The sequence below is a fragment of the Bos grunniens genome, chromosome 6 (genome assembly GCF_055505025.1).
Source record: "Bos grunniens cultivar Pamir isolate PY7600 chromosome 6, Bosgru_T2T1.0, whole genome shotgun sequence".
Taxonomy (NCBI): domain Eukaryota; kingdom Metazoa; phylum Chordata; class Mammalia; order Artiodactyla; family Bovidae; genus Bos; species Bos grunniens.
The window spans coordinates 88,943,218-88,965,726 of record NC_141170.1 but is presented as its reverse complement, the minus strand read 5'-3'; the positions used below and the strand labels follow the sequence as shown (position 1 = coordinate 88,965,726).

The 22,509-nt window shown below is 38.1% G+C and overlaps 1 protein-coding gene across 48 annotated transcripts in view; it reads right to left on the bottom strand.

Annotated features, from left to right (window-relative positions):
* The window catches only part of BMPR1B (bone morphogenetic protein receptor type 1B), a 522,369-nt gene that overhangs the window by 103,756 nt on the left and 396,104 nt on the right, over positions 1–22,509 (bottom strand). Inside the window, exon 1 of one of the 48 annotated variants that reach the window (XM_086406598.1) lies at positions 4,957–5,060. The exons of the other annotated variants lie outside the window; for them this stretch is intronic. The gene's annotated coding sequence lies outside the window, so the exon portion shown is untranslated. Of the gene's footprint in view, positions 1–4,956; positions 5,061–22,509 lie in introns of those variants that run through there. 48 annotated transcript variants of the gene reach the window in all.

Below are 22,509 nucleotides of genomic sequence, written 5' to 3'. Positions count from 1 at the left end.
CAATACTACTAATGTGATCTTAGACACATTATTAACTAATATGGAAGCTAATTAGTTTTGGGAGGAGTGTGATGATGGAGCTGATATCAAGCAAGAAATCAGTTAATCCAAAAGCCACAGCTCCTCTAGCATAAAGTGAAAAGTAGCAGGGCCTAGAAATAAGAATGAGGTTATTCCGAGCCCATAGTCAAAAAATCATCCTTAGGTATTTTAATATGAATATTTACACACACAAGTCTATTATGATGAGCAGAGTGATTATTTTACAGATGGAAAAAAGTATAATAATCAAGACCAAAAGGGTCCATCTGAACTTAAAATGTAGCATAAGAAAGCTTGATAGACAATGTAGCTGATTTTAATTGTCAGTACACTGTCTTAAAGATTTGCCTAATGTCCTGTCTGATTCTAAAACTGAGATACACATTTGAAAAGTTAGCAGAAAAAACATATTCATAAATTTGTTCCTAGCAGTTATTTTAAGTCAATAAAAGATTGGTAAAATGTTATTTCAAATTCAACTGGCTCACAAAGACAAAAAAAAAAAAAAACAACTAATCTGAACTCTGATCTATTATAACATTAATATTTTTTCAGAAGTTTTCATGTATTTGTAATTTAAAGGTTAAAATTATGTATGCACAGATATTGAAAGATACATATGCCTTAAATACATGGTAGCCATCACTACATATTTAAAGAAGATAACTTCTCATAACAAATGATAAAACTAAATAATTTGAGTTTATACTCAATAGTAATGTGAATGTGTTTAATCCAGTCTACTCTGCAGAATTTAAATTGAGAACTATAATTGAGCCACTTTCCTCCCAGGTAAATTGCCACAGAGATCAAATTTCTTACATCTGTGATGCTCACCACAAGGTGCAGTTACTCCCGATTAACAGCCCAAGATTAATTGTTGGAAGTGCCACATAATAGCTGCAGTAGAAAACATTTTAAACACAGACCCCTGTTTATGCATTTAACAGATGTGTCGGTCTAACAGCTCAGATTTTCACTATAGTGTGCCATATGGCAACAAGGATCATTTTTCACTTAAAAATATTACCAAAAATCAATGCCCTATACCAATAGTACCATTTTAATTTTGAAACTACACATTCGCAGCAATGTTTGTTATCCTCCTGTTACTGCATTTCCTATTTGTCTTAATTCTACTGAAAATATTTAATAGCGTAGATTTTTTTTTAACAGTTTTAAATTAGTGTCAACCAGATCAAACACAAATATTACAGTAGGAAATGTACGAAATACGACCTGGCAATGAAGTAGCAGGATGTAAAATCCTGGTTATATAAAACTGCAGGGGCCATGGAGACTGGGACCTGCTTTTGTTCATTGGGTTTGGGGGTTTTCCTCTACTCCAAAAGAGCTAGTACCTACTTCCTATCTTGCCTTTTTTCCCAGTAACTCTTCATTGATATAGAATTACTCCTAAAGACCGAAAGTTGGCTACCAATTTTTATTTTAATCTGATTGCTGTAATAATCTATTACTATGATTTTCTGGAGGGGGGCACAGGCACTGTGAAAATTTTCACATATACGTTTAACAAGAAGCCAAATAAACATCTCACCTCTTAAAACGCCAGAGCGTGAGGAACATCCTTGTCAGGAAGGGTGCATTGTTGCCACCGATGTGTTAGAACAAACAGAAAGCATCCTTTACCTTTTAGGTCCCTCAATCTATCACCTTTATAACCTCACTATATTCCTCTGGCAGAACTTCACAAGAATGGTAGTGGCCAAAATGATGCTAAACACTGTCTACACGTTGTACTGTGTTCATTAGGATCGCCTGTAATTCCCTACTGTGATTTAAGAAACAAGGGGCAGGGTGGCATCAAGAAATCAATCTCTAAAATACTATATTTCAAGCAGAAATGAACACTACAGCTCTTTACCATTACAGGCCGTCTTTTCACTTTTAGAAGGAGGCAATTCCACACTTCATGATCTCGAGTTTTAAAAAATACATTCCTAAAGCAATCACAATGTGCCAATATAAAAAACACAATGTTCAAAACCTACCAACATGTACCCTTTCTCCCTTTTTTCTAAGGCTATGTCTCCTCAAGTAAAACGTTTAAGATAAGATTTAAGCAGTGATAAGATTTAGGCTGATGAATCACCCCCCACACAGGCCAACCTAGCTACTCTGTTCCACTTGCTGTGACTTTGCAGAGCTTTGTACCCACGCCAGGGTTCTTGCCTTGAGAATCCCAGGGACGGGGGAGCCTGGTGGGCTGCTGTCTATGGGGTCGCAGAGTCGGACACGACTGAAGCGACTTAGCAGCAGCAGCAGCAGTACCATTTAAGGTAGAATTGGAATAATGGACATATTCCTTCCATGTAGAATGTTTAGGTTTCCATATATTTAAATAACTAAATATTTGTATTAGCCTGAAGCACACACTCTCTAAATGTCTCAAGCTGTCATTTTGAAACACAGTTACTTTAAAAACGTATTTAAGGTCTCAGAACATTAATCTTGGCTTTGTCATTCACTTAATAAGTCGTGACCACTACATAGGTCCGTGCTTCATATATACCTATCTTAGTGGTAATCATTCTTTCTGAAGTACATGCTAATTAATGATCATAACGCATTACAAGTTGTCAATGAATATTTAACTTCAGTAGTCAAAGTTACTTGGTCTTGGTTGAGCTCATAGTCTCTCTCTATAGTACACTCTGTTTTCATACAGGAAAATACATTTTTTCCAGAAAAAAAATGAAACTTATTTTACACAAGGTTACAGGTAGAGAGATTCTTCAAAAACAGTGAAAATTTCATTAGTGACAAAGCTAGGAATAAAAAGTGAGATTCAGTACGTTAATCACAGTCTGCATTGCAGGTAAAGAACCCACCTGCAATGTAGGAGACCTGGGTTTGATCCCTGGGTTGGGAAGATTCCCTGGAGGAGGGCCTGGCAACGCACTCCAGTATTCTTGCCTGGAGAATTCCCATGGACAGAGGAGCCTGGTTGCCTCCAGTCCATGGAGTCACAAAAAGAGGCAAATACAACTGAGTGACTAAGCACAGCACACTAAGATGAGCTATGGGATTCTTTCAAAGTCTTGTCTCAATTTCCATTTCCAGATTGGTTGTCTCCTATTCCTACACAGATTAGCATTATTCCTAATGACACTAATAATAGCAAACTCTTAGACAATAGTATGCACTATCACTCCTCTAAGTGCTTTGTATGTATCTAGTAATTATTTAGTAATCAAGTCAATCCTATGGTTAGTTATTATTATTATGCCCATTTCACAGTTGAGAAAATCAAGGCACCAATAAGACTCCTCATTTAGTTTACAATCTAGTAAGTGGTGAAGCTAAGATTCAAACCCAGGCATTCTTGTTCCAGAGTTCATGCACTTAACCACTATGCTACGAAATAAATTAGTAGACACACACAGACCCACATGGGCACTCATATGAAAGGGCTCTGAACAGGGAGTTAAAAAGGTTATGCTTCACGGAAAGAAGCAGGGAATGTCTCTGGGCTTCAACCTTCTCACTGAAAAGTCAACCACACAATACTATCTTAAGGTGTATTCTAATCCTAATATTTATGATTCAAAGATTCAGTCTGTAACATATAGCCTCTTCACTTTTGACTGACATAACGATAAATAGTTTATGTATTCATAGGTTTCAAGGAAAATGATAAACAGGGAATGAAAAATTGCCCTTAGGCAATCAAGAAATAGTGGTAGCATGAGTAGAGGAATAAGATTTTTCACCTCATATATATCATGCTTTGAGTTTCTTCGGACATTCTTAAGAAAGTTTCCCTGAGGTCTTTCTGTCTCTTCTAGAAGTTACCAGATTATGACAATTTTTGGAAAATAAATTAGCCAACCAGGTAAATGAATTACATGTTGTTTCCTCATATCAACATACAAAAGTCTTTTGAATTACACGTATCTATAACCAGAAATTAAAAGCATTTTTTCATGGAGCCAAGCAACAAAATATAATACTTACATAGTGTCATGGAACACTGCGAGATTATGAAAAATTAATCTTATAAGTGTCAATCCAAATATATGCCAATTGGTAATACATGCTTCTCAAGTAAACAGTACTGCCAAACAAGTTCTGTTAAATGCATTCACAGGATATGAGGCTGACCTGTAAATGCATTTCGACCTCACACATATTCCCTTTGTCACCTGGCTGAATTTTATAAAAGGGCTATTTCCTTATTTACAACTTTGTGACTTCCTCACTACCAATCACTATCACAGATAATTGTTCCACTTTAAGTTATCCTTCTTCTAAGTTGAAAATAGTTCAGCTACTTTCATAATTACTCTTTTAGCTCTTTAAAATAATTTTAATTTTTTTTTCTCCTTTAGGCAACTTTATACAAGAATAATTCTTCTGAACAAAATGATCATTTAAGAAAGCCCCTGTTCTTAAATATGGGTAAACATGACATATTCACAAATTACAATTATTGCCATTATAAAACTACAGATTTACTCAATGCATCCATGTAAAATTACAATGAACTTCAAAGTTAATTAGCTAACTATAAAAAACCTAACAATACTCAAATAAATTTAAATGATCAAAACAAAGGTTATTACACTGTTTTCTTAAATTCATCATATAAACTGTCACAGCATATTGACACTCAACCTCATCCTCAGAGTTCCAAATTAGACTGCACGTAATTAATCGCTAGAACAAACAGAAACTTCGCATCCCTTTTAAAATTATTCTGACACACACTCTACAAAGCGTTGCCCCGACAGAGAAAGTAGTAAGGTTACAGAGCAGTTGGAGGATGGGAGCTGGAAATGTTTAGCCGTTGAACTTCTGCCCTGAACTTTCCCTTCTGTGATAAAAACCACGAAACCAGACATTCACGGAGCCCCCTGTCAGCACTGTACTGCGGGGCACTGATCTTCTTACCCCTCGTGTGCATAGACAGAAGAATGAGCAAGGAAATGTGAAGCTGCCAGTTTAGTTTGTCCAGCCAACCCATTGCAGCAGGAGAGCAGTCAATGTGACCCGCCTGTTTAAGCCTCCTGTTTCTTGCCTTTCCTTCTTTCACGGAGACTCCTCTGCTGCCACTCTTGTCAGAGCTTCCGGCAAGCCTGCCAGCAAGCCCTAGACAGGACCGTGAAAGACAAGCCTGTTACAAACTGGTTCTGTCACCACGGAGACTTCAACTGATCACCTCGTGGGGAGGACAACAAAGGGCGGTGAGGACCCCGGGCCGGGTTGTTTTCTTAAGAAAGGAGCCTGACCCAGCTGTCCACACAGAGGCCAGGGCAGGCGGGACTTCGCTCCGGACTGACCATGCCGAAGTCCCCACACCTCCTGGGCAGCTGTGGAGACATTCCGCAGATACACATACCTATACTGTGCTGACATGCAACTGCTTATTTCTTCTGTTAAGGGTTTTTGCTTTTTTTTTTTTTTTTCCCTCTGCCATGAATGGTAACTCTTTGGGAATCATAGAAAGACAAAGAGAAATAAAAATTTTTTCTTTGATAATACGATAGAAATGTTGCAACACATCCAAGTGTCACGTTATGGCATTTTCTCACACTACATCAACATTTATATAATGAGGCAAATGCTTCTGAATCAAGTGCATGGATACAAAAAAGGGTCCCATACAAAAGCCATCTTTAATGAATATTCCAAGTTGAAAGATTTCAGTTAAGCTATTCATTAATTAATTTGATATGACTATAGTTTGAAGTTTTCTACAGAGCAAAAAAAAAAGTACTGTGACCTAACCTATTTTATTATGTGAATAAAACCAAGGTAAGTTATTCAATGTTTTACACATTAATTATAATTGTGCCTCAATATAACTATGAATATTTTGTAATATTTCAACTTTCTAATGATATTCTGAGTGACCTGTCTGATACTAAGGGACTACAAGACTCTGATTCACTCTGGGAACTGTTGATAATTAAAGAACAGCAAAAAATATAAACAAATTTTCAGTGTTATAGAAAGAAACAAAAGTAGTTATTAAATCTAATCCATTTGCATGATAAAGGATATATGAGTATGAGAGCAGAGACATAATTCAATGGTTATATCTAAGATAGCATTAGAATGAGTTTACTTGAAATTTTAAGAATAACTTTCTTGGAAAAAAAAATCTCTGCTATCTTCCCCTTCTTAAGAGACACCCCCACTTCTTTTCACACACACCAGCAACTCCCAGCACTATCCTAATGGATGGCATTCAAATCTATTCTCTGTCTTAGAGTAGCTGAACAATTGCTTATTAGGATTTAATAAATGCTATTAATACTATCAAGCCAACATCCTCAGTTCCATTTCATGAAATGGAATTTCACACATAACCACATAGAAATTTTTGGAATATTCTAAGCTTTAACTACATGTTAAGCATTTCACAGAATCCACAGACCTTACTTCTCAGGAAAATAGAAGTTTGGGGAGGTAAATGAGATAATCTTTCAGTATCATTTATCCATATTCCTTTTAGGGAGACTGCAGCATACTAAAATGAGTAAGAGAGATCAGGATCAAAGGGGTCACGTGAGTGAAGAGCAAACCAAAATCAAATAGAACCTCTTGTCCAAACTTTCTACATTCGGCTCAGTGCCACATCACAACACGGTTCCATTGCCAAATTGGAACCTAGCCTTAAGCTCTGGGATGACGAGTGAATGGCTAAAATGTGGGACAGTTCCCACTGCTCACATTTCCCCAATACGGGCATCCACAAATGGTACAAAGCATAAAGAGGGAATAGTTGCTCTTGCCCCAAAATCCTAATTCAGTTCAAAACAAGACATACCAGCAACCATTTCTGATGAACTATGTGCTAGCTGAAGTAAATGCACTCAAGAGGTTCACAGTACCATAGAAAAAGCAGTGTATATGTAATAGAGAACTAAGTAAAAAACAGTAGTCACTTTAAAATGAAGTGTCTTCAAATGGAATAAAGATGGAAAATCAGAGTAAGGGATGGATTAGACTGGGCCCAACACTGAAGGCAGAGTTGGATGCTGAAATATGAATTGAACTTATACAGAGATAGAGAAGATGAAAAGAGAGGAAATTATATGAGCAAGCATTAGAGGCAGGATTAAATATTTTATATGTGCAATAGCATGAGACAAAAAAAAATCTTACTGGAACAGATGGCTCCTATAGTAAATGGTTGGAAAGAAAGCCAGACAGAGTGGAAGCAGATTGTGTAGGATTCTGAATTAAGGTTACAGAGTTTAGGCTATATATCATATAAATAACCGACAGGCTTTTGAGCATGAACTGGCTTAATGAATTTTTATAAAGGTTTAAGATTTCAGAATATAAGATGAGTCTGTAAACCTGAATCTCCAATTATGTGAGTAGAGGGTTTCCCTCGTGGCTCAGCTGGTAAAGAATCCTCCTGCAATGCAGGAGACATGGGTTCGATCCCTGGGTTGGGAAGATCCCCTGGAGAAGGGAAAGGCTACCCAGTCCAGTATTCTGGCCTGGAGAATTCCATGGACTATATAGTCCATGGGGTTGCAAAGAGTCAGGCACAACTGAGTGACTTTCACTTTCACTGGTAGCTCAGATGGTAAAGTATCTGCCTGTAATGCAGGAGACCCAGGTTCGATCCCTGAGTCAGGAAGATCCCCTGGAGAAGGAAATGGCAACCCACTCCAGTATTCTTGCCTGGAGAATTCCATGGACAGAGGAGCCTGGCGGGCTACAGTCTATGTGGTCTCACAGAGTCGGACATGATTGAGCAATTCTCACACATTCACTCATGTGAATAGAAGTGAAAATTAGAAGACTGACGACAGTTTTTCATTTAGTCAAAGTTTTTGGCAATACAGATTGTTTTTTTTTTTTTTTAACTTATACGAAGAAATTCAAGAGGTAGCCCTATTAATTCCCTCCATTTTGCCGTTACCATTTAACATATGCCAGGTTTCCCTGATGGCTCAAATGATAAAGAATCTGCCTGCAATACAGGAGACCCAGGTTCAATCCCTGGGTCAGGAATATCCCTTAGAGGAGGAAATGACAACCCACTCCAGTATCCTTGCCTGGAGAATTCCATGGACAGAGGAGCCCAGTGAGCTACAGTCTATGAGGTCGCGAAGAGTCAGACACAACTGAGCAACTAATCCTTTCACCTTTCTTTTAGGTACCAACAATGCAGGAGATGTTGTATAAAACACACACTTCGATTCCAGACAAACAGGCTCAAAAGATCTTTAAAAAGTCTTGTAATGCAGATCAGAAATCTGACTTAGCAAAGAAAAAAAAAATCCATATTTGCATATGATTTAGCCCACTCACTGTAAAGTACACACCAAATGAGGCTTCAAAGAAAGCTCTGAGAGAATATTGAAAGAAAGGTATCAAATTGAATTTGTACACCTGAGAGGGGCAAGGAAAAAAAAAAAAAGACTGCAGCTAGTATTACCAATATGAATACGAGTCATCACTCTGCATAATCTGTAGAATTCATACACAGATGCACTCACTCTAGGTTTGTGGATCCATCTATAGAGAAAGTCTGTTTGTGTCATCTGTGTAATCTTAAGTAAATTATTTAAACTCTCTGTCCTATAATCTGCTCAGTACCTGTTAACATTGTTATACCAATTAGACAAGTAAATGAACAGAAGTTACTGAATACAGTGCCCAGTACATAGGAGGACATCAGAAAATAGTCAACTTCCTGACAACTTTCACTAATCACTCTACTGCCTCTTGACCAAAAAAAAAAAAATCCTTATTAACAATAATGTTCTTTAATATGACATTTGCCAAATTCTTCCTGTCACAAATAATATGATCATTAAAACAAGGATATTTTATATATATATATATACACATACACACACACACACAATATATCTTAGGATAATTGAGTTTTAAAAATTCATATTATACTCACAAAGGCAAATATTGATTTAATTATTTTATTTACCTCATTTATTAAGTCATTATGCAATTGAAGAAATACAAGAAGCAGTTTGAAAATATGAGACTACTTTTTAACAGTTTCAACTTGTGACTTATTTTCACATAAAACTCCTCCAAATCTCCTGATTTTATATATAGACACAGCTTTTTAAACTATATGTGGGGGACTGTGTCAAGTGAAGGGGGTATGGGAACATTACACCATACCTGCCTTTAGGACAAAGCCTACCTTGTAGTGGGCGAAGACAGACACAATCAAATCATGACAAGGCACTACAGACATGGCCGGCTCTGCTGAGGGAACATGGAGAATACAGTGCATAAACAAAGATTAATTCTGGCCGGGGGTGGGATTGGACTTGTGGGGAAGAGGCATTTGAACCGGGTCTTCAAAGATAAGTAGGAATTCACTGCGTGAAGGGAGGCAGAGGGATTCCAAGCAGAGGACAGACAGTACAGACATTTATGAGCAAGAAAAAGAGCAATGTTTGCTGAGAACATGAAATCCTGTATATGCCTTGAGAGCAGAGAAACTGGGCTGGAAAAGCAGAGTGGGAGAGAGACATTGGGAAGGAAGGGCCCTATAGCTCCTAATTTGATTTTTGATTTTATCTTACATGCATAGGAAGCAATGCCTCGGCCTCTGAATGGGGTGTCTGCAGTTTTCATTGTATGACCTGACCACAACTACTTCTTGCAGCTGATTGGGTTTCAAAAGAAACTAGTAAACTTTTTGAGATTAGATGAAAAATATTTTCCTTTTTATGTAAGAAAATGCAACAATATCCTTAATAGTCTCCATGAGAACAATAAGGTGAGTGTTATTTTAACACTTGAACATCTCTGCTAATATTGTTTGGAATGTTTACTTTTAAACTTCTGTTCAAACACACAGACACATAAAAAACAGTTCTTTCCTTGCTCCTATTAGAAGTCATAGCATTTTAAGTACCTACAATGCCACAGAGTTCTGCAGTAAAATAGTCTTCATACTTTCATACTAGTTGCACAAAAAATAGAAAACTGTGTTCACAATTGTACTGGCTAATGCATCTTGTCATTCTGATTTTCAGCTTTACACTTACAAAATAATATAAAAAGTTACTCCCTTATCGGAGAAAAAATAAACAATAGAACTCAAGTGTGCAAAAAACCTTTTTTCCTGACTCTGGGGTTTACAAAGGCCACAACTTCAGCGGCTTTCAGGCTGCCTCTTGCCTCCCCACCCCATTCTAATTTGCAGCATTCCACATCACTAGTCATTAACAACCCAAAGCTCCCTTCAGCTGCACAGTGAAAGACCATCACATCATGACAAATAAACAATCCCTTCCTCCCTCGGAAGAGTGACATATTATTCTGAGCACGTCTTCTCTCTGCTTTCATGGCTCTGCCAAGGTCCCCCCATGAGTGGGAAGGGGTAAAAAGAGAGAAAAAATATCCCACAACTTGTCTAAAGCATGTAGAGGATGATTTGTGTTCTTACTTACGGGATATGACTGTCACTGCTGATCTGCCTTCAGGCCTAGATTACATGTGATAAGGGCTGACCTTCTTTAAGTATTCACACATTATGCACTCATGGAGAGCAGGCAGGACACAAAAGTCCTTCAGATGTTCTGGACATCAATCAAGTGCACAGCATGGAGCCTGCCAAACTTTTCTTCCATTTACTCAGAGAGAGGAAGGGGGAGTCCAAGACAGACTTAATAAAGTTTAAAGCTATGCCACAGTATATTTGGGGAGACCATTGTTATTAAAAGGGTGCTATTTGAAAAAAATTCTCTACAGTTACCACTAGCAACAAAAAAATTTCACACACAAGTAAAAAAGAGAAAACCAGATTGCACTTCAGCTTTAAAATTTCCAAACCTTTACTTATAAACAAGGTCAATAAATTTAGCAGATTGATATTTTTTCCTGAAATAATTGTTCACTAAAGATATATATCAAAAACTAAAACTATGAATTTTATAACAACCATCATAGAAGGCATCCTTTTTGAGCCATTTATAAAAGTAATAGAGTATTTGTGATAAAATACTCTGAACATATCTTAATGAAATTAAATACCAATCAATAGCATAAGCCATTATTACCTAATAAAAATATGATCATTATTAACAGGGTCAGTCAGTCAGTCAGTTCAGTCGCTCAGTCGTGTCTGACTCTTTGCGACCCCATGGATCACAGCACGCCAGGCTTCCCTGTCCATCAGCAACTCCTGGAGTTCACTCAAACTCATGTCCATCAAGTTGGTGATGCCATCCAGCCATCTCATCCTCTGTTGTCCCCTTCTCTCCTGCCCCCAATCCCTCCCAGCATCAGAGTCTTTTCCAGTGAGTCACCTCTTCGCATGAAGTGGCCAAAGTACTGGAGTTTCAGCTTTAGCATCATTCCTTCCAAAGAACACCCAGGACTGATCTCCTTTAGAATGGACTGGTTGAATCTCCTTGCAGTCCAAGGGACTCTCAAGAGTCTGCTCCTACACCACAGTTCAAAAGCATCAATTCTTCAGTGCTCAGCTTTCTTCACAGTCCAACTCTGACATCCATACATGACTACTGGAAAAACCATAGCCTTGACTGGACGGACAGGGTACAATCCCAATATTATGAAATAGACATAATATCTTCTGATACAGGCTTTCAGTGTTGGTCTTTTATCATTGCTACTCCTCACAACTCAGTAAAGGGATCTGAGAGCTTATAAAAGAGAATAAATAAGCCCAAACTTTATTCTCCTAAAATAATGTAACACTATGGACTTAGAGGGTATAATTTGATCATCAGCACAAACCCATTACAAAAAGATATTTCATGGAATTTTCTAACAGAATAATATCTTAAATATAGGACACTATCATTTACCTAGAGATTGTGAGGTTTTTTTAAAAAGCCTATGTCAGACCATGAATATAACAAGGACCTGTAGAGCCTGCATACAAGATAAGAATACTACACACAAAAAAAACAATTAACATTAAAGAGTACCAGAGAATTAAAGGCAACTTACACAATTAAAGTACTAATGAAAATTAACTCAGGTAGTTTGTTAAGATAAGGTATAACGTAAAAAAAAACCAATAATAAACCTCCAGACTGCCCTAGGACCTCTGAACCCCATACAGGCATAATTCTATTAATACCTGGTTTCAGTGTGATGCAAAGAAAGGCTAAGTGGGGAAAACCACTAGACCATTCAGGTATGACCTAAATCAAATCCCTTATGATTATACTGTGGAAGTGAGAAATAGATTTAAGGGACTAGCTCTGATAGACAGAGTGCCTGATGAACTATGGATGGAGGTTCATGACACTGTATAGGAGACTGGGATCAAGACCATCCCCATGGAAAAGAAATGCAAAAAAGCAAAATAGCTGTCTGAGGAGGCCTTACAAATAGCTGTGAAAAGAAGAGAAGAGAAAAGCAAAGGAGAAAAGGAAAGATATACCCATTTGAATACAGAGTTCCAAAGAATAGCAAGGAGAGATAAGAAAGCCTTCCTCAGTGATCACTGCAAAGAAATAGAGAAAAACAACAGAATAGGAAAGACTAGAGATCTCTCTAAAAAAATTAGCGATATCAAGGGAACATTTCATGCAAAGACGGGCTCAATAAAGGACAGAAATGATATGCACCTAACAGAAGCAGAAGATATTAAGAAGAGGTGGCAAGAATACACAGAAGAATTATACAAAAAAGATTTTCATGACCCAGATAATCATGATGGTGTGATCACTCACCTAAAGCCAAACATCCTAGAATGTGAAGTCAAGTGGGCCTTAGAAAGCATCACTATGAACAAACCTAGTGGATGGGGATGGAATTCCAGTTCAGCTATTTCAAATCCTGAAAGATGATGCTGTGAAAGTGCTGCACTCAATATGCCAGCAAATTTGGAAAACTCAGCAGTGGCCACAGGACTGGAAAAGGTCAGTTTTCATTCCAATCCCAAAGAAAGGCAATGCCAAAGAACACTCTAACAACCGCACCATTGCACTCATCTCACACGCTAGTAAAGTAATGCTCAAAATTCTCCAAGCCAGGCTTCAGCAATATGTGAACTGTGAACTTCCAGATGTTCAAGCTGGTTTTAGAAAGGGCAGAGGAACCAGAGATCAAATTGTCAACATCCACTGGATCATCAAAAAAGCAAGAGAGTTCCAGAAAAAACATCTATTTCTGCTTTATGGACTATGCCAAAGCCTTGGACTGTGTGGATCACAACAAACTGTGGAAAACTCTGAAAGAGATGGGAATACCAGAAAGCCTGACCTGCCTTTTGAGAAATGTGTATGCAGATCAGGAAGCAACAGTTAGAACTGGACATGAACTACAGACTGGTTCCAAATAGGAAAAGGAGTACGTCAAGGCAGTATATTGTCACTCTGCTTACTTAACTTATATGTAGAGTACATTATGAGAAACTCCAGGCTGGAGGAAGCACAAGCGAGAATCAAGATTGCGGAAGAAATATCAACAACCTCAGATATGCAGATGACACCACCCTTATGGCAGAAAGTGAAGAAGAACTAAAGAGACTCTTGATGAAAGTGAAAGAAGAGAGTGAAAAAGTTGGCTTAAAGCTCAACATGCAGAAAATGAAGATCATGGCATCCGGTCCCATCACTTCACGGCAAATAGATGGAGAAACAGTGGAAAGAGTGACAGCCTTTATTTTCCTGGGATCCTAAATCACTGCAAATGGTGACTGCAGCCATGAAATTAAAAGACACTTACTCCTTGGAAGAAAAGTTATGACCAGCTGGTCATAACTTTTAACAGCATATTAAAAAGCAGAGACATTACTTTGTCAACAAAGGGTCCATCCAGTCAAAGCTATGGTTTTTCCAGTGATCATGTATGGATGTGAGAGTTGGACTGTGAAGAAAGCTGAGCACCAAAGAATTGATGCTTTTGAACTGTGGTGTTGGAGAAGACTCTTGAGAGTCCCTTGGACTGCAAGGAGATCCAACCAGTCCATCCTAAAGGAGATCAGTCCTGGGTGTTCACTAGAAGGACTGATGTTGAAGCTGAAACTCCAACACTTTGGCCACCTCATGCAAAGAGCTGACTCATCTGAAAAGACCCTGATGATGGGAAAGATTGGGGCCAGGAGGAAAGGGGGATGACAGAGGATGAGATGGTTGGATGGCATCACCGACTCAATGGACATGAGTTTGGGTGAACTCTGGGAGTTAGACAGGGAGTTGATGGACAGGGAGGCCTGGTGTGCTGCAGTTCATGGGGTTGCAAAGAGTTGGACCCGACTGAGCAACTGGACTGAACTGAACTGATGGATGTGAGAGTTGGACTATAAAGAAAGCTGAGTGCCAAAGAATATGACTGAACTGAACTGAAGGTCACACTTGTGCTCCAGGAATAGGGAACCAGGTGATACATAAATGTGAGATTATTCTGTATGCTATTCACTGCATGCTATTCAGTCCATCACCTGGTCAGTATGACTACGTCAGATAAGAAGCTAAATTTGAATGAGAGGGAGATGTCTTGACAGGAGCTGGAAAGTAAGTAACCCAGGGAGGATAAATAGGCTATTTCTAAAAGATTATAGGATGATGATGCTATTGATGTTACACACCACTTGGTGAACTTTTATTCTTTAGGCTCTACATTATGTAACTAACATACATTGCCTCATTGGTCCTCACTGCTCCTTGTGTGAGGGAGTGAGCGTTAGTCACTCAGTTGGGTCTGATTCTTTGCGACCCCACGGACTACATAAACCACCAGGCTCTCTGTTCATGGGGTTGCCCAGGCAAGAATACTGGAATGGATTGCCACTTCCTTCTCAAGGGGATATTCCTGACTCAGGGATCAAACCAGGGTCTCCCACGTTGCAGGCAGGCTCTTTACTGTCTGAGCCACCAGGGATATCATTCCCACTTACAGATGAGAATACAGAGTAAGCCTGAGCCAAAGAGGCCTGGAACTGGTCACAGGTAGATAGGATCAGTCACCAGTATTTCACTGGCTAGAGACTCACATGCTCCTGCTCTGCAAGAAATAACTGGGGCAGAAACCATCCACTCAGTTGATGGAAGACTCAGAGACATGGGCTGATAAGATTCATTCAAAGAACATGACTACCAGAAATTCTGAAGGCTAGAGCAAATGAGTGATCAGATACCTTCAATCCTAAATCTGTGGATTCAGAGGAATGGGACAAGAGACACTCCAGTAATCAAAGTGGTGAATTCAGAGGTCAGCAGTTTCAGATAAAAGTGAGAGATGTAACTTGCCTCTAGACTGTGTGTATTAGTTGTTTATAAAAAGTGTATTAATAATAATTAAAACATAAGCTTATGTTCATTGATTTAAAGCAGTGTCTTGTATACATCTTTTTTTAACTTTTCCAGCAGCCCTTCAGGGTACGTTTATCAAACCAGTGAAGCAGCTAAGGTGAGGGAGCAAAGACTGTTTTCCCTTCAGTCAACCTGTGCTTCAGCAGGTATAGTGCGGCAACTCCGTCAACTTAGAAAGAAAAAGTGGGTGCAGGAAGTCACCAGGACAATGTAATGCACTCCCCACTCCAACAGATGAGTCCAAGTTTGTTTTAATGAAAGATGCTATCTTCTTCACACATGAGAAAGCTGTTGAGAAGATCTACTTCACCCCACTTGCAAGGAACTGTGTGCGAAAAGGATTTTTGTTGTTTTAATACTTTGGCCCCAGTCTCTTCAGTATTAAAGTTACTCACTGGGAAAATAATGAACCACAGAAGCTACTAACTTGTCCTACCTGAAGCTCTCTTCCAAAGGATATTATCTTATCAAATTAGTACTAATGCACCCCTAAGCATAAAAGCAAAACCTCCAAGTATCTCTCTGCATCTCTTGCTAGCCATTATAAAAGTCATCATTTAAAAATCAATTCTTAAAGACAATTACTATCACTCTACTCTTATTTCATCCTAGAGTCAATTATGCATTGATTTCATGCAAATCCAACTTGAACTGGTATTAAACTGAAAATAAGAATTTATATTTAAGTTATTATACAAAAAATGTTTACTTTGTATGTTTCCTTGTAAATTCCTCTGAATATAAATTAGAAGGAAGGTGCATCTTAGTTTACACAAATAAAGAAATATAAAAGGAGTTAAAGTATAGGCCTATTTAAACATTTGAAGAATATATGCTTAAGTTCACATACCATATGGAGCCAGCTCCTAGAAAATCTGTTTTCCACTCTTTGGAAAATACCTAAGTATGTATATAAGGAATCACATGAGGAAAAGTTTCTTAATGTAAAAGAGAAGACATTTATAACAAAGAAAAGTTTGGTTTTATTTAGCATCCATCAGCTTTTTCAGGGTATTTTTTCAACAGTCGTGCTGCCAGTATATGATTTCCACATTTCTTAGCAGACTTAGCTCTTAGTAGTCTTTTACAAATTGATGGTAGAAGAAATACAAGGGTTACTGAAAGCTAATTTTGATTTAATGTGACACTGAAAATCTATGTACATGCAAAAATATTTTCAAATATGAGAAGACTGTCACAATTTTCAGTTCAGAATCATAACATGCTAGACCTGTCATCTCTTCTACCAGCCAGAAGTCAACTGTGTATATTGAAAATACTTTCCTAATGACAGATGGTTGATACCAAAAGGATGCCTGAAATATATTGTATCTTGTATAAATACACACGCATGCATATAATTCCCTATCTTCCTTCACCTGTCCCCAGATACAAAGCACAGCTGTTTAGTGTTTCGAGTTTTTTATGAGAAGAAACATTTTCTATAATAGCTTCATTAAAGCCTGTCTAATATACCCCATATCTGGAGAATTTTCGCAAGTTTCAGGGTTGGTTTGAATGTTTAAACCAATAGTTTTTAATAAATAAATTAAAAAAAAAAAACCCACACATAGACCTTATTCAATCAGAGTATATCACCGTACAGCGAAATCAGACTTCAGTCTTAGTGAAACCCTTTCTTCCATGCTCCATCCAAAGCATTATAGCCAAATCAGAGGATACTAAATGTACATGAAGTGACAAAAATAAGATGCTTAAATTATGGAGATGAAAAAGATGAGCTTTACAGACCACAATAGCAGATAAAATCAGTGGCATATTAGAAACAAAATCCCCACTAGTCTAATGAAAATATATGAAATTCTAATACCACTCTTGTATAATACAAAAATCTTAGTTACACAGGCATTCCTTTATCTGTTCACTTTGCTCTATGTTTCTTATTATACTATAGTTAGTCAACAACCTGTGTGGCCATGTCTGTTACTATCAAATACCCAACTAAAAACTGAAAATTTTAGTCAACCAGAGAGTTATCTTCAGGATTATGCCAAAAGGTTCAAATTCAACCTTAATTGACATGAGTAAAACCTGAATTTATTCAGATGATTTAAGGCCAATCCAGATGATCAATCTGATTTAAATAGTCACCATAATTTCTATTCTGAGTCCTCAATACATCTCATTAGCACCTTTACTAAAAAATTTGTTTAAAAAAAAAAAAAGGAAAAGAGGAAGTTCAAAAGCAATAGCTGCTCTTTTAGAAACACTTGTTTAAAAGTGGTGTTCAATTTTTCATTAAATTATATGTATATAATCAGAAATTGACAATTGAACAAGATGTTCACTTCACTCTGAGGCAAAAAAAAACTAAATCGCAGTTTGCCTTCTGTCTCTTCAGTAAAGAATCTTGCCTCACTTTGCATCTCTTTTTTAACATTATCTTTATTGGTTTTTCAGTATCTCTTTCTGGAAGTTGTTAAAAATAAAAATAGCCTATGAAAAGCAAGTTTGAAGTCTTTCTGAATTGTACATGAAGATTCAGATTAACCCCATAGTGGGCTACAAAAAGTATCAAAAAGCTGTGAGTCCTAGAGTAGACGCTTAGGATGTCCTTCTGAAGTCCCTGTGGTGGTTTACAAGGTCATATAAAAGGTGGCTGCCAAATACCTCACTGGGTTCTTCCTCTACTCTCCCCCTTCCTCATCCTGTTCCTCAAACACATCAAGCATGCCCCGGCTCAGAACTCTGGGTCTCCCATTCCTCTGCCTGCAACACTCCCTCCTTAGATATCTACTTAGCTCCCTCCATCACCTTCTTCAAGTCTTGGTTCCATTCTCAAATCAGTGAAGCCTATCCTATACCCCATGAACCACTGCAACACTCCCTTCCCCAAACTCCAACCAGTCCCTACTAGACCTGTATTCCCACCATTCCAAAGAAATCCTTCTTTCAAAGATGAACAAATCCAACTAATTTTTCTTACTCTGCTTTACTAGTTTTGTCTACTTACCACCTTTAACCACTATAAAATTAAACTAGCTATTTTTATTGTTAACTACTTGGCTCCCCTCACCCTTGCAGAGAATAAGGACCCCCTGGGCACTGATCTTTGTCCATTGTTCACTTAGATTCTGCAAGCACTCGCAACGGTTACTATGCGGTAGATGCTCAATTAATCTTTTTTCCCAAGTATTTTCTTTGACGAGCCTTATCTCTCACTTCCTCAAGCACCTGACCCTTACTGCCACTTTACTCTCAACCCAATTCCTTTTTCCTTGTAAATCTCTACTTGCTTTTAGATTCTATCACCACCATTCTAATGAAATTCTTCTTTCAAAACTCAACAAATCCTTTCTGTCCCCTGGCCATGTGGCACTGTCTCTACTTTCCCTCTTAAAATCCTCATTCATTTAAAAGTAAATTGAACACAGAGAATTTACTAAGGTCTCACTAGAAGCTCTTCATTTGGTTTTCATAATGAGGGCCTATTCATCCAAGTTTCTTTCCTCTCATGTTCATATAATATAGATAACCATGATTCTTTCCCAATGATTTCTTCTCTCAAATGTTTTCCTTTGTAAAGCCCAGGTTTCAGCTAGTATCATTTTGACTACGAGGCTAAACCTATTTTTTTGAACCACCACTCCCCTATTTCCAACTACAAACGCAAGTCTAAATACTATCATTACTTTAACAGCACTCCAAATTCTACCTCTCTTAACCCTGTGGATGTTACCATGCTTTGCAATCACCTAGCTTTAAGCCCTTCTCAATTCCTAAGTGTTGGGCATTTTCCATTTGTTTGAGACAGAACTCTACCAAAATAGAAGGTAAAAAATTTCACAGATTCACTTTCTTTGCCTCTCTAGCAGCTAGGACATGACTATAGGACCAAAACCTTCCAAATCAGATGTGCCTCTCCCAGACTTTACACAAAGCTACCAAAGAGCTCAGGGCATACATTCTGACCAGCGCTTCCAAAGGCAGCAGCAGTACCAGGTACAGGTGTAACATCTGGACCTAGCATTGAAGATGCGAGCAGGTAAGTGAGAATGCCCATGCTGAACTGGTGACACTGCTGTCCTTCTTACAAGATGAATACTGAGCTGCAATTTTAAATACAGTTCTAGGTAGTGTGTCTTCCAGACTTGGTTCTCATTTCTTCCTGGTTGTTGTTCAATTGCTCAGTCGTATCCAACTCTCAGAGACCCGATGGACTGCAGCACACCAGGCTTCACCATCTCCCAGAGTTTGCTCCAATTCATGTCTATTGAATAGGTGATGCCATCCAGCCATCTCATCCTCTGTCTTCCCTTTCTCATCCTGCCCACAACCTTTTCAAGCATCAGGTTCTTTTGCAATGAGTTGGCTCTTTGCATCAGTTGCCAAAGTAATGGAGTTTCAGCTTCAGCATCAGTCCTTCCAATGAATATGTGGGGTTGATTTCCTTTAGGACTGACTGGTTTGATCTCCTGGCAGTCCAAGGGATTCTCAAGAGTCTTCTCCAGCACCACAATTCAAAAGCATCAATTCTTCAACACTCAGTCTTCTTCATGGTCCAACTCTTACATCCATACATGACTACTAGAAAAATCATATATTTGCCTAGACAGACCTTTGTCAGCAAAGTGATATCTCTGCTTTTTAATGCAAAGTCTAGTTTTGTTATAGCTTTTCTTCCAAGGAGCAAGCATCTTTTAATTTCACGGCTGCAGTCACCCACTGCAGTGATTTTGGAGCCCAAGAAAACAGTCTATCACTGCTTCCAATTTTTCCCTATCTATTTGCCATGAAGTGATGGGGTCGGATGCCATGATCTTAATTTTTTGAATGTTGAGTTTTAAGTCAGCTTTTTCATTCTTCTCTTTCAACCTTATCAAGAGGATCTTTAGTTTCCTTCACTTTCTGCCATTAGGGTGGTGTCATTTTCATATCTGAAGTTACTGACATTTCTCCCAGCAATATTGATTCCAGCTTGAGCTTCATCCAGCCCAGCATTTCACATGATGTACTCTGCATAGAAGTTAAATAAGCAGGGTGACAATATACAGCTTTGATACACTCCTTTCCCAATTTTGAATCAGCCTATTGTTCCATGTCTAGTTCTAATGGCTGTTTCTTGATCTGTGTATAGATTTCTCAGGAGGCAGGTAAGGTGGTCTGGTATTCCCATCTCTTGAAGAATTTTCCACAGTTTATCATGATCCACACAGTCAAAGGCTTAAGCATAGTCGATGAAGCAAAACTAGATTTTTTCTGGAATTCCCTTGCTTTTTTCCACCATGCAACAAATGTTGACAATTTGATATCTGGTTCTTCTGCCTTTTCTAAATCCAGCTTGTTCATACAGAAGTTCTCGGTTCATGTACTATTGAAGTCTAGCTTGAAGGATTTTGAGCATTACCTTGGTTAGCATGTGAAATGATTGCAACTGTGTGGTAGTTTGAACATTCTATGGCATTGCCCTTCCTTGATACTGGAATGAAAATTGGCCTTTTCAAATCTTGTCTCCACTGCTGAGTTTTCCAAATTTGCTGGCATACTGAGTGCAACACTTTAACAGCATCACTTTTTAGGATTTGAAATAGCTCAGTTGGAATTACATCACCTCCTGGATGAATCCAGATTTCTTCCTGGATAATCTATGAACTAGCAAATATCCTCTTAGTAGCTTTGTTTTCTGTGTAAATTAATCATAGTTGGTTTCTGTTGCTTTCAACCTGAAATTTTGAGCAATATATCCAGGAAGACCCAACTCATTCCCTTGGTAGAAATAATTGTTTCCTTTTCCAAACTTCCATAGTACTTGACATGTCTATGACACATATCTTATTACCTCACCCTTCATTATAACTATTTATGCCTACTGTTTTCCATAGGACACTTTATATTTCCTTAAGGTAAACTGCCTATCATTCATCTTTTTCCACACTTTTTACACTTCCCTCCTTGTTTACTTCACATATTTTTTGAAAACAAACAAAACATTATTTTCTCACTCTTTCTGGCTCTAGAAGTTGCTCTAAATCTTCCCTTTTGTGCTTTTAAAGGTTCCACCATCTTTTTCCTGAAATTGCCTCCAGGATTATCTTATTTAGGAAGTTTCTGGTGTCTCTCCAAGATTCTGTCTCTTAAGTCCATTTCTCATTTCCATGCACCAAAGGCCCTTTTCTTCCTTTGCTCCAGCAGGAAGCATCAACAAGACTGTCAAAACCATAAAAGGACAGTCTTTTAAACAAGTGGTTTTGGGAAAATATGAATATCCACATGTAAAAAGTAAAGATGAATCCCTACCTTATACAACATACAAAAATGAACTCTAAATGGATCAAAGAACTAATCATAGGAACTAAAAGTATAAGACTCTTAAAGGAAAACATATGGGAAACGTTTCACATTCCTTCATTGGGCAATGATTCTTTGGATATAATTTCAAAACCATAGGCAATTTAAAAAATAGATAAAGTAAACATAAAACTTAAAACCTCTGTGCATCAAAGAATACAATCAATAGCATGAAAAAGCAACTTAATATAGCATGAAAAAGCAACCTATGAAATGGAAGAAATCATGTAAATCATATATCTGATAAAGGGCTATTATCCCGAATATGTAAGAATGCCTAGAACTCAACAACAACGAAGAAGGAAATGGCAAGCCACTCCAGTACTCTTGCCTAGAAAATCCCATGGACGGAGGAGCCTGGTGGGCTGCAGTCCATGGAGACGCTACAAGTCAGACACAACTGAGCAACTTCACTTTCACTTTTCACTTTCACACATTGGAGAAGGAAATGGCAACCCACTCCAGTGTTCTTGCCTAGAAAATCCCATGGACGGAGGAGCCTGGTAGGCTGCAGTCCATGGGGTCTCGAAGAGTCAGACATGACTGAGTGACTTCACTTTCACTTTTTACTTTCATGCATTGGAGAAGGAAATGGCAACCCACTCCAGTGTTCTTGCCTGGAGAATCCCAGGGATGGGGGAGCCTGGTGGGCAGCTGTCTATGGGGTTGCAAAGAGTCGAACATAACTGAAGCAACTTAGCAGCAGCAGCAACAACAACAAAAACAAAACACAACCCAATTTTAAAAATGGGCAAAGACTTTACATAGACATTTCTTCAAAGAAGATATATAAATGGCCAACGAGCACACAAAAAGGCGCTCAACATCACTAATCACTAGGGAAATGTAAATTAAAATCACAATGAGATATCATCTCATACCCAACAGAATAGCTATT